Genomic DNA, 13122 nt, shown 5'->3' with positions numbered 1-13122 from the left:
AGAGAAATGAAGATATCGTTAATAGGAGTTAAACGATAAAAATACAGTCGAAAACGGAGCTCGTATGCGACAGATATGGAGGAAACTTAGTCCCTACTCTTCAAGCGCGACGAATTCGATACAGTTTTGTAAATCTGAGATAGAATGAGAATTAGCCGACGGGGTCTAAATGAAAGTTTTAGTACTCGTAAATACCAACGCGTGGATATAAAGAACGTCGAGAATAGAGCTCGTATGTTAAAGATATGGACGAAACTTGGTCCTTACTCTTCGAGCGCGATAAATTTAATACAGTTTTGTAAATCTGAGATAGAATGAGAATTAGCCGACGGCGTCTAAATGAAAGTTGTAGTACTCGTAAATACCAACGTGTGGATATAAAGAACGTAGAAAATGGAGGTCGTACGCGGAAGATACGAACGAAACTTAGGGCCTACTCTACGATAAAACCCCTATAAATAAAGGGTGAACCCTTCATATTTTCTTCACATCATAAGACTTTCTTTCTCTCTCTAACTTCTATCTAGACTCCCAAAACCCCTCTAAATACCTAGTAACCTCAAGTTGCTAGAGGAAAGACCCGGAGCACCCGAAGGCTCCGAGAAAAAGAGCTTTTCGGCTTAGAAGCTCTGCTCCAACGGAACCTGGTTTTTAGCAAAACCCGCTGTAAGTGAGATACGCCTACGCTACTTTCAATATAGTTTATATTTAAATATAATATCGTTATTATGAACCTATGAATACGATTTATCAGTGATTCAAAGTCGTTATACTGATTGATCTACTTACGGGGATGATGTCTAGGCTGTGATTTAGTGAGGTGTTTAAAGTGGGATTTCCAAACAGTATACTTCGTATACCAAACGGACCCTACCTCCGATATGATCCTACCTGGTTGTTCCTTACTTGATAGATCATGAAGTAGACTCTGAGTTAATGACGAATCTAGACTAATAATTAGTCGCAATAAATATTAGACTAAAATCTAGTGGTAATAATACTAGGTTTCGTCGAAGGAAATCATATTGTTAAGAAGCGAAGCGCTGCTCGAATATCGAGTCGTCACTTTAACAAGTGAGTGCATAGTTACTTTCATCTTACACATAGATATGAATTATTTTATATAAATTACATGCTATGTGTGCATATTATCTATATACTTGTTATCTATGCTGGATGAACGATTTTATACATGTTTTAAATGATTTAAACTGTATATGTATTTTATATCTACAAAATATGTTGGGTAAAACATGGGTAGATGAATGATAAGGGATGAAAGTTGATATACAGGAACAATGGCAGTATGGACATAGTGCCCTATAGCTGAACATTGGCAACAATGGACCTAGTACCCTATAGATGAGCATTGGCAGATGCCCCACAATCTGTAGATGTTTTTGATCTATTTATCATGTTTTTCTGTGAATAAATTCCGCAACACTTTTCTTCAAAAGGATACTCTGATTTTTAAATAAAGCATAAACAAATCGGTCTTTTCTGGCCGAGAAAATGAGGATGTCACACCGACCCATTTCTTGTTATGTGGAATGCTAGCTGTCTTTGTGATAATTGCATGAAAGACCATGGGGGTAGCCCATGGAAGTTGTATGTAAGACCGGGATTTGGCCCTCGACATTGCAAGGAAAGACCATGCGGGTAGCCCCTGGCACTTGTATGTAAGACCGGGATTTGGCAATCGGTATTGCAAGGAAAGACCATGGTGGTAGCCCATGACACTTTTATGTCTTGGTATATCGTATTTTGGGGAACTCACTAAGCTTTGTGCTTACGGTTTTCAATTTATGTTTTAGGTACATCCGGTACAATGGACAAAGGCCTGACGTGATGGCACAACATCCCCTCAGAGTTTTCCGCATTGGCAAATAATGATATTACTCTTATGTTTAAAGGATATATTCACTTTCATCAGTTTTGGAACAACTCGTTTGTATGATTTATTGTTTTAAAAATAAAGAAAAAAAAATTTACCTTGGATTTTCGGGACGTTACAAGTTGGTATCAGAGCCTTGGAGGACTCACAGTATGCCACAGACGAGGATTTGAAGAAGACAAATTACCACGATAAGATGCAAGATGATATAAGGGAGTTTGTCATCTTTTCAGCTTGTCAGATTTTGGAGGACATGATAGCTAGAGCCCGGGAGCGGGAGATTGATTTGGAGCATGTCAGGAAGAGAAGACCAAAACAGGTGCATACAGTTGGGGGGTCCTACGAAGAGACCGAAGACTTTTTATCAGCAAGTGAGAGGCCAGAAATGCCGAGGTCAGTGCACCACATATGGAATGCAGCGCAATGGAGTTTGTCAATTTAGGGGTTCGAGTTGCTATAAGTGTGGCAGGCTTGGTCAGATCAGCAGAGATTATCCCCGGGGGACGAGTCTGTTATGTTTCCGCTGCAACCAAGTGGACCACAAGAAGGGCGACTGTCCGATGTTGTGGGGTGGAGCAGTGTGTGTACCTGCTCCAGTTACTTTGAGGATCACTGATGGCCACGAGGGCATCGTGGATGTTCAAATGGTGAGGAGCCGAGCATTGCAGTCTCGGGATGAGGAGATCCGAGTTCCACCAGTTGACGTCGAAAATATTTTATGTTGAGAATCTTCATATACTATTTTGCTTATCGAGAGCCGTGCTTAGAAGATATTCGGGTGATCCGGTTTTGGATATCGACGAGGGAGGCATTGACCACCCTCAGAGTAATCTTTAAGTGAGAGAAGACCAACAGCCGATTCAACCCTTGGTGGTATCAACAAGGAACTCAAGGAATCCGCAAGGTGGGCATGTTGGGTTTGAATGCAAGAATTGTAGGGGCCATTCAGGAATACGAGCCAATGAGGAATTGGTTTGATCGTGGGTGTAAGATTGGTAATTATCAAGTTCATACCTTCGAAGTGTGGTCAGTTATAGGTTCGTATAGGAATTACTCTAGTGCAAGTAGGTCCTTGAATTGGTTGGTTACCCGTTTCGATAGTTGAGATTTTGTACTTCGTCATCTGATAAGGTCGACAAGGACTGATAGTGGATTCAGTGGAAAGTGCTCGGGAATATTGAGCTCATTAAGATTTCGGGGAGTATTCATTTAATTTTGGCAGGTATGTGTTCACTAGGATTGGCTAGTAATGGAACGCTAGTACTTGTGGGCTCAGGTTGTCGGCAGCTTCGAGTAGTCAGGTTGCGATATAGAGTGGAAATCTATAAATTTTGTGGTTGGAAGAGCGCACTTGAATCCAAGTGGGGGAGAACTGCTTGGACTAGGGGATTGCACAAGGAATGAGATTTCAGGTTACCTTGCGCATTATTTTTAGCGCATGGAGAGTATGTGATTAGTTTCAGGTGGAGGGATTGTGTTAAATCATCTTTGCCTGTTCTTGTATGATGAAGGATGTGGGGTATAGCCGAGTGATGTTTCGAATCATGATGATTATGGTTGGTATGGTAGATACACGGTAAGAGCATGGGTTGGGCCCATGGCAGTGTGGAAGTGTTGTAAGATTGCGGGGTGACCGTAGCATTCACTAGGTTAACAGAAAGTGTGGAAGTGTTGTAAGACTGTGGGGTGACCGTAGCATTGACTAGGTTGGCAGGTAGTAATAGAGGTGTTGTGAAACTGTGGGAAGGCCACAGTGTTTGTGGAATCAAGGAAGGATGTGGGCCGTATGGGGTCGTTCGTGATGAAAAACTACAGCTAGACATGTAACATTCATTTAGAGCAAAGTAAGTTACATTGCATCAGGGTAATGGTTGATTATGATATCCCTGGTTGGAACATGAGGGCGGTTGCAGCCTTATATACAAGTAGGTTCGGGTAACTTGGTCAGACAGACTCTTGGATAGAGTCTCGTGATAGATTCGTTTGAAAGGATGTCGGTTTCAGCGACCGGTTGGGAATCTGGCGCTTTAGATAATTGGTAGATCAGCTTGGAGCTCAAAAGATCTTGGATAGATCGAAAATGAGAATGTTGGTCAACAGGATAATTTAGGTTTGTAGTGATTTTATTAGGATTATATTGTGGAATGGAGCTATTTTGGTTGTGATTTAGAATGGTTTTGTATGTTTGGAAGTCAGATAAGGTATTGGATTCCTTGTTTTAAGTTGAGTAGTGATGGTTGTCCTTTATCGGTTAAGGTCAGTGGGAGCAAGGATTCGTCCATCGCTAGTATGTGAGTTCTGCTTAGGATGGGTTCGATTATTGGAAGGCCATCTTATGTTAGGATCGACTTTTATCAGGGATCTGGTAGGTGGTCGTGGTGTTTATGTTTCTGGGTATCTGTAAATTGTTCAGGTCGGATAGGTTTGTTCGGTTTAGGTTGCGAAGTTGAGTATTTTTGGGAACAAATTTGATTGGTTCTGTCTATATGGGAGTCCGACATTATTCAGTGTTTTCAATTTTCAGGTATAGCGGTTGGATACTCGTTGGCGCAGGGAAAAGTTGAGGTCCATTCTTTGTTAGGGCTTGTTATATCTTCTATTTTAGGTTCAACAAAAATGAGGGTGGGCGGTCATCAGAGCGAGATGACTTCCCCCGTCATTATTGGGATTCAGGGAGTTGAGTCAGGATCGTTTAGTTGCTAAAGAAGATAGTAAGGAATGATTTCGAGGAATAAATCTAATTTAAGTGGGGGAAAGTTGTAACACCCTGTTAGGGATCATTTTGTGATTTAGGGCCGTGGGCTGGAAGTCGACCGTGTAAAGGCTTTGGGCCTTACGGAGGCGATGTGTAGACCTTTTGGAAGGAGGTAATGATGGTTATGAGATCTAAACCCTTGAATTGTGTTTTGGAGTCAAAGGGTAAACGGGAAAAGTCGTAGGCCGGGTTCTTGCAAGAAATATGGATTTTTGTTCGAGAATTTTATGTCCAAGATATTTAGATAATATTATAGAGCTCCTCAATACCTTTCCGTGGATATAAAGAACATCAAAAACAGAGTTGGAACGAAGAAGTTATGATCGTTTGAAGTTAGTACGGTTTTGGGGTTGAGCCACGTATGCAGGGCGTACTCAACGTGTACGCGGGGCGTACTAGGGCATCCTTAGTACGCTGGGCGTAATTCGAGTACGCAGGACATATGCGATCAGTTCCCAAACCCTATTTTCGTAGTTTGAGCCCTATTTAAGCTCCTTAACTCCCCCAAACCCATTCCATTCTCAGCCTCCACCTCTCCAACACCCTCTCTTGTAACCATAACCCTAGATTGAGCCTTGTGAGCAAAAAAGAGGTTTTTTAAGAGCTTTGGAGTGGTCTAGGTGCACCTTGGAGAAGAAGGAACTCATTGAAGAAGCGTCGGTTGCAGTGGAGCTTGTGGATCCCGAATTTGTTCACCTTGATCTTTCTTCTAGGTTGTTAGATCTAGCTAGTTTTGATGAAGAAATGTTAGATCTAGCTAGTTTTGGGTGTTTTGAGCTTTTGGTCACTTTAAGTGCATAAAGTTTAGATCTTGAAAGTTTGTGACCATGTTATGGATAAATTTGGAAACTTTATCCATCTAAACATGATATTGATTCAGATACGAAGGTTGGAGACTTGGACTTAATGGATTAAGTTGAAAAAGATGCACATTTGGTCCCTTTGAGATTTAAAGGCTAGATCTTGTTTGTTGGGACCATTCTAATGGATAAAGTTGGAAAGTTTATCCATTATGGAGTCATTAGGAACCATAAAAATGTGACCTTGGTCCCTAGTTTTCCTCCATGCATTATCTCAGATTTCTTAATGGGTTTAGAAGTTAGGGTTTTGGATGTTGAAGACTTAATAGCCATGCAAGACCATAAAGTTGGAAACTTTATGGTTAAGAATATCATTTGAGGGTTAGGCCTGGATTTTGGGCGAAAGAGCTTAACAGATTAAGCTCTTAATGGAATGGGAGGATGGAAGCCGCATACGCTGGGCGTACCAAAGGGTGCGCTGCACGTATGTGGTCAACCCCTCGACACTGGTCAAACATGTAGTACGCACCGCGTACCTATTGAGTACGCCGAATGTACTCACCGATTTGACTCGGTTGACTCAGATGACTTTGACTTTGACTTTTACCATGAGTTTGACCAAGCATGACCTAAGTGCATTTTTGGGTAATTTGATTTATAGTTTGAAATTTGGGTTCCTGTTAATTATATAGGTGACCGGTAGAGTTAGGTTTTAGAGCAGTGATCGGTGCGTCTATTCTTTTAGACTGTGAGGTGAGTTTTCTCACTACATCCATGGGTCGAAGACACCATTGCCGACCCATTTCTTGTTGTGTGGAATGATAGTTGTCTTTTTGATAATTTCATGAAAGACCAAGGGGGTAGCCCATGGAACTTGTATGTAAGATCGGGATTTGGCCCTCAACATTGCAAGGAAACACCTTGGGGGGTAGCCCATGGCACTTGTATCTAAAACTGGGATTTGGCCCTCGACATTGCACAGAAAGACCATGGGGGTAGCCCATGGCACTTTTTTGTTTTGGTATAACGTATTTTAAGGAAATCACTAAGCTTTGTGCTTAAGGTTTTTAGTTTTTGTTTCAGATACATGCGACACAAAGGAGAAGGGCCCGATGTGATGGCACATCATCCCCCATAATTTTCCGCATTGGCAATTAATATTGATATTACTCTGATGTTTAAAAGATATATTCACTTTGATCGGTTTTGGAACAACTCGTTTGTATGATTTATTGTTTTAAAAATAAAGGAAAAAATTTACCTTGGATTTTCGGGACGTTACAAGTTGGTATCAGAGCCTTGGTTTGAGGGATCCAGACACACTATTGGGTATGTGTGAACTCAAACTAAGGAATTGGTAATCTTTTGAAAGAAAATAAGTTTCTAAAAAGATTTTTGTAAAGAAAATAAGTTTCTGAAAAGATTTTTATAAAGAAAATGGGGTGTGATGCTTGCAATCAGGCGAGCTCAAGTAAGTGATTCCCAGAATACCCATACATGTTGATATGATATATGATATGAATGTTCACATGCTAGGATAAGGCTAGGGATACTTTCAGGAATTGCATGATAGATCGGCCTGATATGTGATGACTTGTAGCCTAGGAAGCATTGGATGCTATAATTGGGAATATGTATTGGTAACAATAATTACTAAGTGTATGCTTTAAAACTTTTATACGGTTAGGATCATATAGCCCTAGAATGACTGATTTGGCCTGATTTCTTGTTCCTTGTCTGGTTGTGGTCCTAGGGTAGAATCTTTTATTTGATAGTCTATTTGATCCTGTATTGTGTATAATTTGCATGCATAAGGCAACCAGATGTTGTTGAAACATGAAAAGTGAACCTCTAGCAATCACAAGTATGAAGATCCGAAGTCAACAATTTTTGAGATTGATGAAGTCCGAAATAGAGATGGAGTCCGAAGTGAAGATCATTCCGAGATGCTGTGATGATCCGAGATCAGATTGTCTGTTTGAACATTTGTTGTTTCTTGTCTTATTTATGATGTAACGTTTCATAGGACTTATCTTTTTGAACCTTTTATATAATCAGTTGTCAGAAGCTGATTATTAACCAGTCCTAGGAATGTTTTCTTAGTTTGTACGATGTACCTACTTAGCTTATTTCAGGAGTGTTTTTAATGACAAGAAAAACACGGTTGTTACTCCAAAGATAGAAAATATTCTCATTAACTCTCTTTCACTTTTCTCTCAAGTCAAGATCTTTCACAACATTCTTCTTGTTTATTTAATGTCTTTACATTGATTATACTCCTTGTTTACTTCATTTAATATTGAGTACTTTGTGCTTTGTGGAACTCTTAGTGATGTGAGTTAACTATTAAGTGAATATGTTAAGCCACTTGTTGCAAAGGTTAAATAATCTGGCTGGCTCACTCACTATTTCATATCTATAATACTTTCTATATATTTTTTTGTTTTTATAAAAATCTTAGACCCTGATTGAGGAGATTGCTATTAATTAAGAAGGGGGGGGGGGACACCAACTTTACCAATAATACCAGAGGAACTACTTTACTGTAACTCCATAATCAACAAAAGGGTTGTTTGGGGATCAAAAGATTTCACAATTCTAACCTGCATTTAAAAAAAGAGTTAACTTAAAGGCACAAGAAAAAAAGTTAAATTCAAGTCAATAAAAAGTCAATAAGGGTCTCACTGAAAAATAAAAAAGTGCAGGCAAGCGGGTAGACATCAAGCTTCTCCACCAGCCTTGCCAGCAACAGTTGCCTTCTATGTCCCTGAGAAACTGTATAAGAATAATATTTCCTAGTATTCATCAAAACTTCCAAAAAATATATATTATGTTAATAAAGTAAGTAAATTACCCAAGTACCCTTGCTTTCTTTTTCTGTTCTTCAAGAGGATCAACACTTGAAGGTGAACCAAACCTGAATACACAAATCTGAAAACACATAATATATTCATGATTAAAAATCGGTAAAGCTTTGAAAGCAAGTTTGTTTCTTTCCTTTTAATTTATTTTTTTATTAAAAAAATAAATTAATAATAATAATAATAATAATAATAATAATAATAATAATAATAATAATAATAATAATAATAATAATAAAAAAGGGATCATGAACTAAATCTTTTGTTTGTTAGTTGGGTGATTGCAGAGCCTGAATGCGGAAACTGGATTATTCACCAACCGAATGAAACTCATCCATGGTGATCCCAAGCTTCATGCTCAACGATTGGCATCCATCAAGGTTGGTTTTCTTTAGATGATTGTGTTTGTGGGTCTTACTCCTACTCCCACTCCTATTCCCATTCCCATTCAGATGATTTTTAACACTTATAAGAATAATACTCTACTGTTTTCAGAAGTCTAACGGGTCTGTTGATGCAAGAAAGCATGCTTCAGAATCCATGAAAGCCTTCTTTAGCGACCCAGAAAACATACACAAAAGAAGCATTTCCATGAAAGGGACATAGGAAAGGGCATTTATGTCTTTGAAAGAGTGAGTGTATGTCACACCCCCAAACCGAAACGGCGGAAACGTTCGGGGGTGGATGACGTCATGTGTAGTATCACAACAATTGTATCATAACAATCATAGTAACACAATCATTACATTGAATACATATATGAAAAAGGTTTACATCTGTTTGAGTCTTGTTTGAATACATCAAAATGCGAGTGAAATATAAAGACATGACTTTAATTTCTCCGACTTCTCAAAACTCCAGGAGGTACCTGCCTACTGATTTCCTGAGAATACAAGCAGTTTTGAAAGAGTATCAGCATAAAGCTGGTGAGTTCATAAGCATGTTTTGTAATGAAAACCTGTTGATAAATCCATGAAAATGTTTGTATGTTTCCAAGAAAATCCAATATTTTCTAACATGTATGTTCGTTAATATGATTTGTTCAAAAAGCTTGACTATCACATGTATGTTTTGTATGTTCTGTTTGGAAGACCCTGGCTACCACCAGTATGTATAGTATGTTCTGTTGAATACCCTGGCTACCACCAGTATGTATAGTATGTTCTGTTTGAAAACCCTGGCTATCACCAGTATGCATAGTATGTTCTATTTGAAAACCCAGGATATCAGCAGTATGTATAATAGTTTTATTATCTAAAATAAAACCGAGTAATGTATCCCTGGAATCCTCCAGTGTAATGTATGGTAGTTCTATTAATTAAAATAAAACTAGTGAAGAATGAAATCCCGTAAACAAAAGTTAGTTTATACTTATTGTGAGTCGTATAACCATGCTTGATATGACTGGTGACCTCAACGACGTTCTTCAAGCGTCGTACGGTATGATATTTGTCACCCCAGGAATGTCTGGCTAACTGTAGCTAGCAGTTTAGGTGTGGGATTGTCAGTCCCGAATAGATATATTCACAAATCTCACGCTCTCCCTCCAGGAGACTCTGGTTACACTATACGTTGAGGGTTTTACCAGCACCCAGAAGGGTACAAATGAAGAGTGGTCTCACAATCCTGTATTAACTAGTTTACGTGTGGTTCTGTAGTGAACTACTGTATTGTACTCTGTATGTATAATGTATAAAATAATAATTATACTTAAATAATTATTATATGTTGTTCTCTTGTAGTAATGTATTTCATAAACTAAATCTGTCATAGTTTATATGGTTACCGATGAATGTAATCCGAATTGGTAGAAGAAACTATGTATTGAATTCCCCAAACTATACCTATTATAGTTTGATTGAAAAGTTGCGTACTTGGTTGTAAGATGTTCTGAAAACTTTGCAATTATATTTCCAAGTTGAAAGTGTCCCTTATGCTCAACATAGCACAAAAGGGATAAAATGTCTAAATGTTTCATAAAACGCGGGAAATCATTTAGCTGTATCAATTGCATAAGTTTTAAAATCGTTGAAAACCTTTTGTTTTAGTTTCACAAAATCGTTTGTGTTTGGCTTGTATTCCCCCCTGAAAACATTAAAAATCATAGAAAATGTAGGGGTATGAACTCACCTCGAGTGAGTGGTTTGTATGAAGGATCGATACAAGATGTTGAGTGTCAAGTGAAGCCTCGAACACAAATGGATCCTATTTAGCATGTAATAACACATATATGATTCAAATTAGGGTATTTCACCACTAGACATGATAGGAAATCACCCTAAGGACTTGGAAACACTTGAACTAAGTGTTAGAACCATATGCGATTGAGTGAGGGAGGTGTACGACCACCCTAAGGGCGTGTACGGCCATGGGTGTGCGGCCCATGAGTGTACGGCCGTACAGTCATGAAGAGGTGTGCTTTTGAGGTGTTTCCAAGGTTCTAACTAGCATCCAAGAAGTGTTCTAGGTCCCATGCTTAGTTGTAATGCAAGTTTGAGGCCAATAAAGATCATCAAAGTGGGTTTACGGCCCTATGGCGTGTGTGTGGCCGTACGAAGGGGTGTGCGGCCGTACACCCTTCATGTGCATGCCAAGTTTGTCGACTTTAAGGTGAAAAAAGGCTAGGATCATGTCCAACTATAAGATAGGGGCCAAAATCTCACTTTGGAGAGTCTTTAAGGGGTGTACGGCCAACCTTATGAAGGTGTGCGGCCGTACTCCTTCAAAGAAAGAAGAACATGATGAAACTTGAAGAATCAAGGCTTAGATCAAGAGGTCTTTCATGTATAACAAGCTAGAGGATGGAATACTCACGTTTTTGAAGCCTTGGAGGGTTCACGGTTGAGTAAGCTTCAGAGAAAGGGAGTAGTGTGCAGCCAAGAGGAGAAAGGAATGAAGGAAGGGAGGTCTACCCATATATATAGGGGTGGGTGACCCACCACCTTGGGTGTGCGGCCATGAGGGGGGTGTACGGCCGTACACCCATGTGTACGGCCGCACACTCCTCCTAAAGGAGTGTATGGCCCGGTTTGCTACTTTATGACTTTGAAAACTCATCCCTAAACTCAACCTTGGTTGAACTCAAGCTTAGAACACTTAAACGAACCCTTAAACAGTGCTAGAAGTTAACAGAAACGAGTTTAACATTGATTGAATTGAATGATTGTACAATGATAGAAGTTCTGGGTTGTCACAGTGTATCGTCAGTTGTTATTGATAATCTGTTCATGTTGGATTTATATTGCAGGATAATGAACCAAATATAGTACATGGTGTGGGTGCTGAAGCAGGGCATGTTATAAGAACAACAATAGGTGGTCGTAATGGTCAGTCTAAACAGGTTGGCAACAATGAATTTTCAAGAATTAGCCTTTTTCATGGCAATGGATCAAATTACATACATACCCTTTCTTTAATCATGTGTTGTCCCAGACTATCAGTTACATAGCTGAGCATGTGATTGGAACTAGCTCTTTTGGTGTTGTTTTCCAAGTAAGTAGATGATTTTTTTGAGTTATTGTTTTAGAATTTAGATTCTTGGTGTGTTTTTTCTTTTTTCTTTTTATGATTTTGTTTTTGGTGAAGGAGAAATGCAGGGAGACTGGAGAGATTGTTGCGATAAAAAAAAGTTCTTCAAGATAAGAGATATAAGAACAGGGAGCTACGAATCATGCAAATGCTGGATCACCCTAATGTTGTGGCCTTGAAGCATTCTTTATTTCAACAACTAATAAAGAGGAGCTATACCTCAATCTTGTTCTTGATTTTGTTCCTAAAACAATTAGCAGAAGTTCTAGACATTACACTAGAATGAACCAACGAATTCCCTTGATATATGTCAAGTTATACACCTATCAGGCATGTGCATGCTTCTTATTTTTTTTTTCTCATCAAATATACAATCTTATTTGATGAAGCTCAATCCATTGTGACCACCTATTGTTGTTCTTATAACATGCCAATATTATAACTTTTTACTCTTTATGATTCCTAGAGGTGCTGGTTCCACGAGTGTGAAGATAGCTGTGATTAGAACTGGTACAACAAGCATATTTGATGAAGCTCAATCCATTGATGTTGCATTTGTCCAATCAAAAGTTAGTTTTTGATACGATGGATTCGGGAAAGGAATGGAATGGTTCATTTTTTTTACTTCTTTTATTAGTTAATTACATATTTATATAACAACTTTATCAGGTAGCTAAAATTGATTGTGTGATTAATAAAAGCTTAATTTTTTGTTTCAGCTAATGTTCAAGTCATTACTAGCCATCCACGCCCGGTGGACAGCAGCCCAGTACACCAGGTGGCAAACCAATCATATGGAGGCTTTTTTTGAGATGATATCTGAGACAAGAAGGTGCCCCTTAATAGCAATGTAGTATTAGGTTATATAGTTAGGCAAAACCTCTTAATAACAATGTATAATCAGATGCCCTTAATATCAATGTATTACAATTTTTTCACATGATGTTATTGGATGAAATTGATTATTTTGGTATATATTTGTTTCTATATTTTTTATTATGCGTAAATGAGTATCGTAAAGGCACGTCGTATATGCATAACGTAAATGGTTGTTGAAGTTTATGACACACAAATGCGTGTCATCTTTATTTATGACATGGGCTTTAATGATACACAATACGTGTCCTAAATACGCATCGTAAAGTTATGACACTCAAATGTGTGTCGTATTCCTTTATGACAGGGCCTTCGTTGACACATAATGTGTGTCGTAAATGCGCGTCGTAAGTTCACGACACGCAAAAGCATGTCATCTTCCTTTATGACTGGGCCTTCCTTGCCACA

The sequence above is a fragment of the Lactuca virosa genome, chromosome 7 (genome assembly GCF_052849685.1).
Source record: "Lactuca virosa cultivar CGN04683 chromosome 7, Lactuca_virosa_CGN04683_v6, whole genome shotgun sequence".
NCBI lineage: Eukaryota > Viridiplantae > Streptophyta > Magnoliopsida > Asterales > Asteraceae > Lactuca > Lactuca virosa.
Note: the sequence above shows the minus strand (reverse complement) of the source record.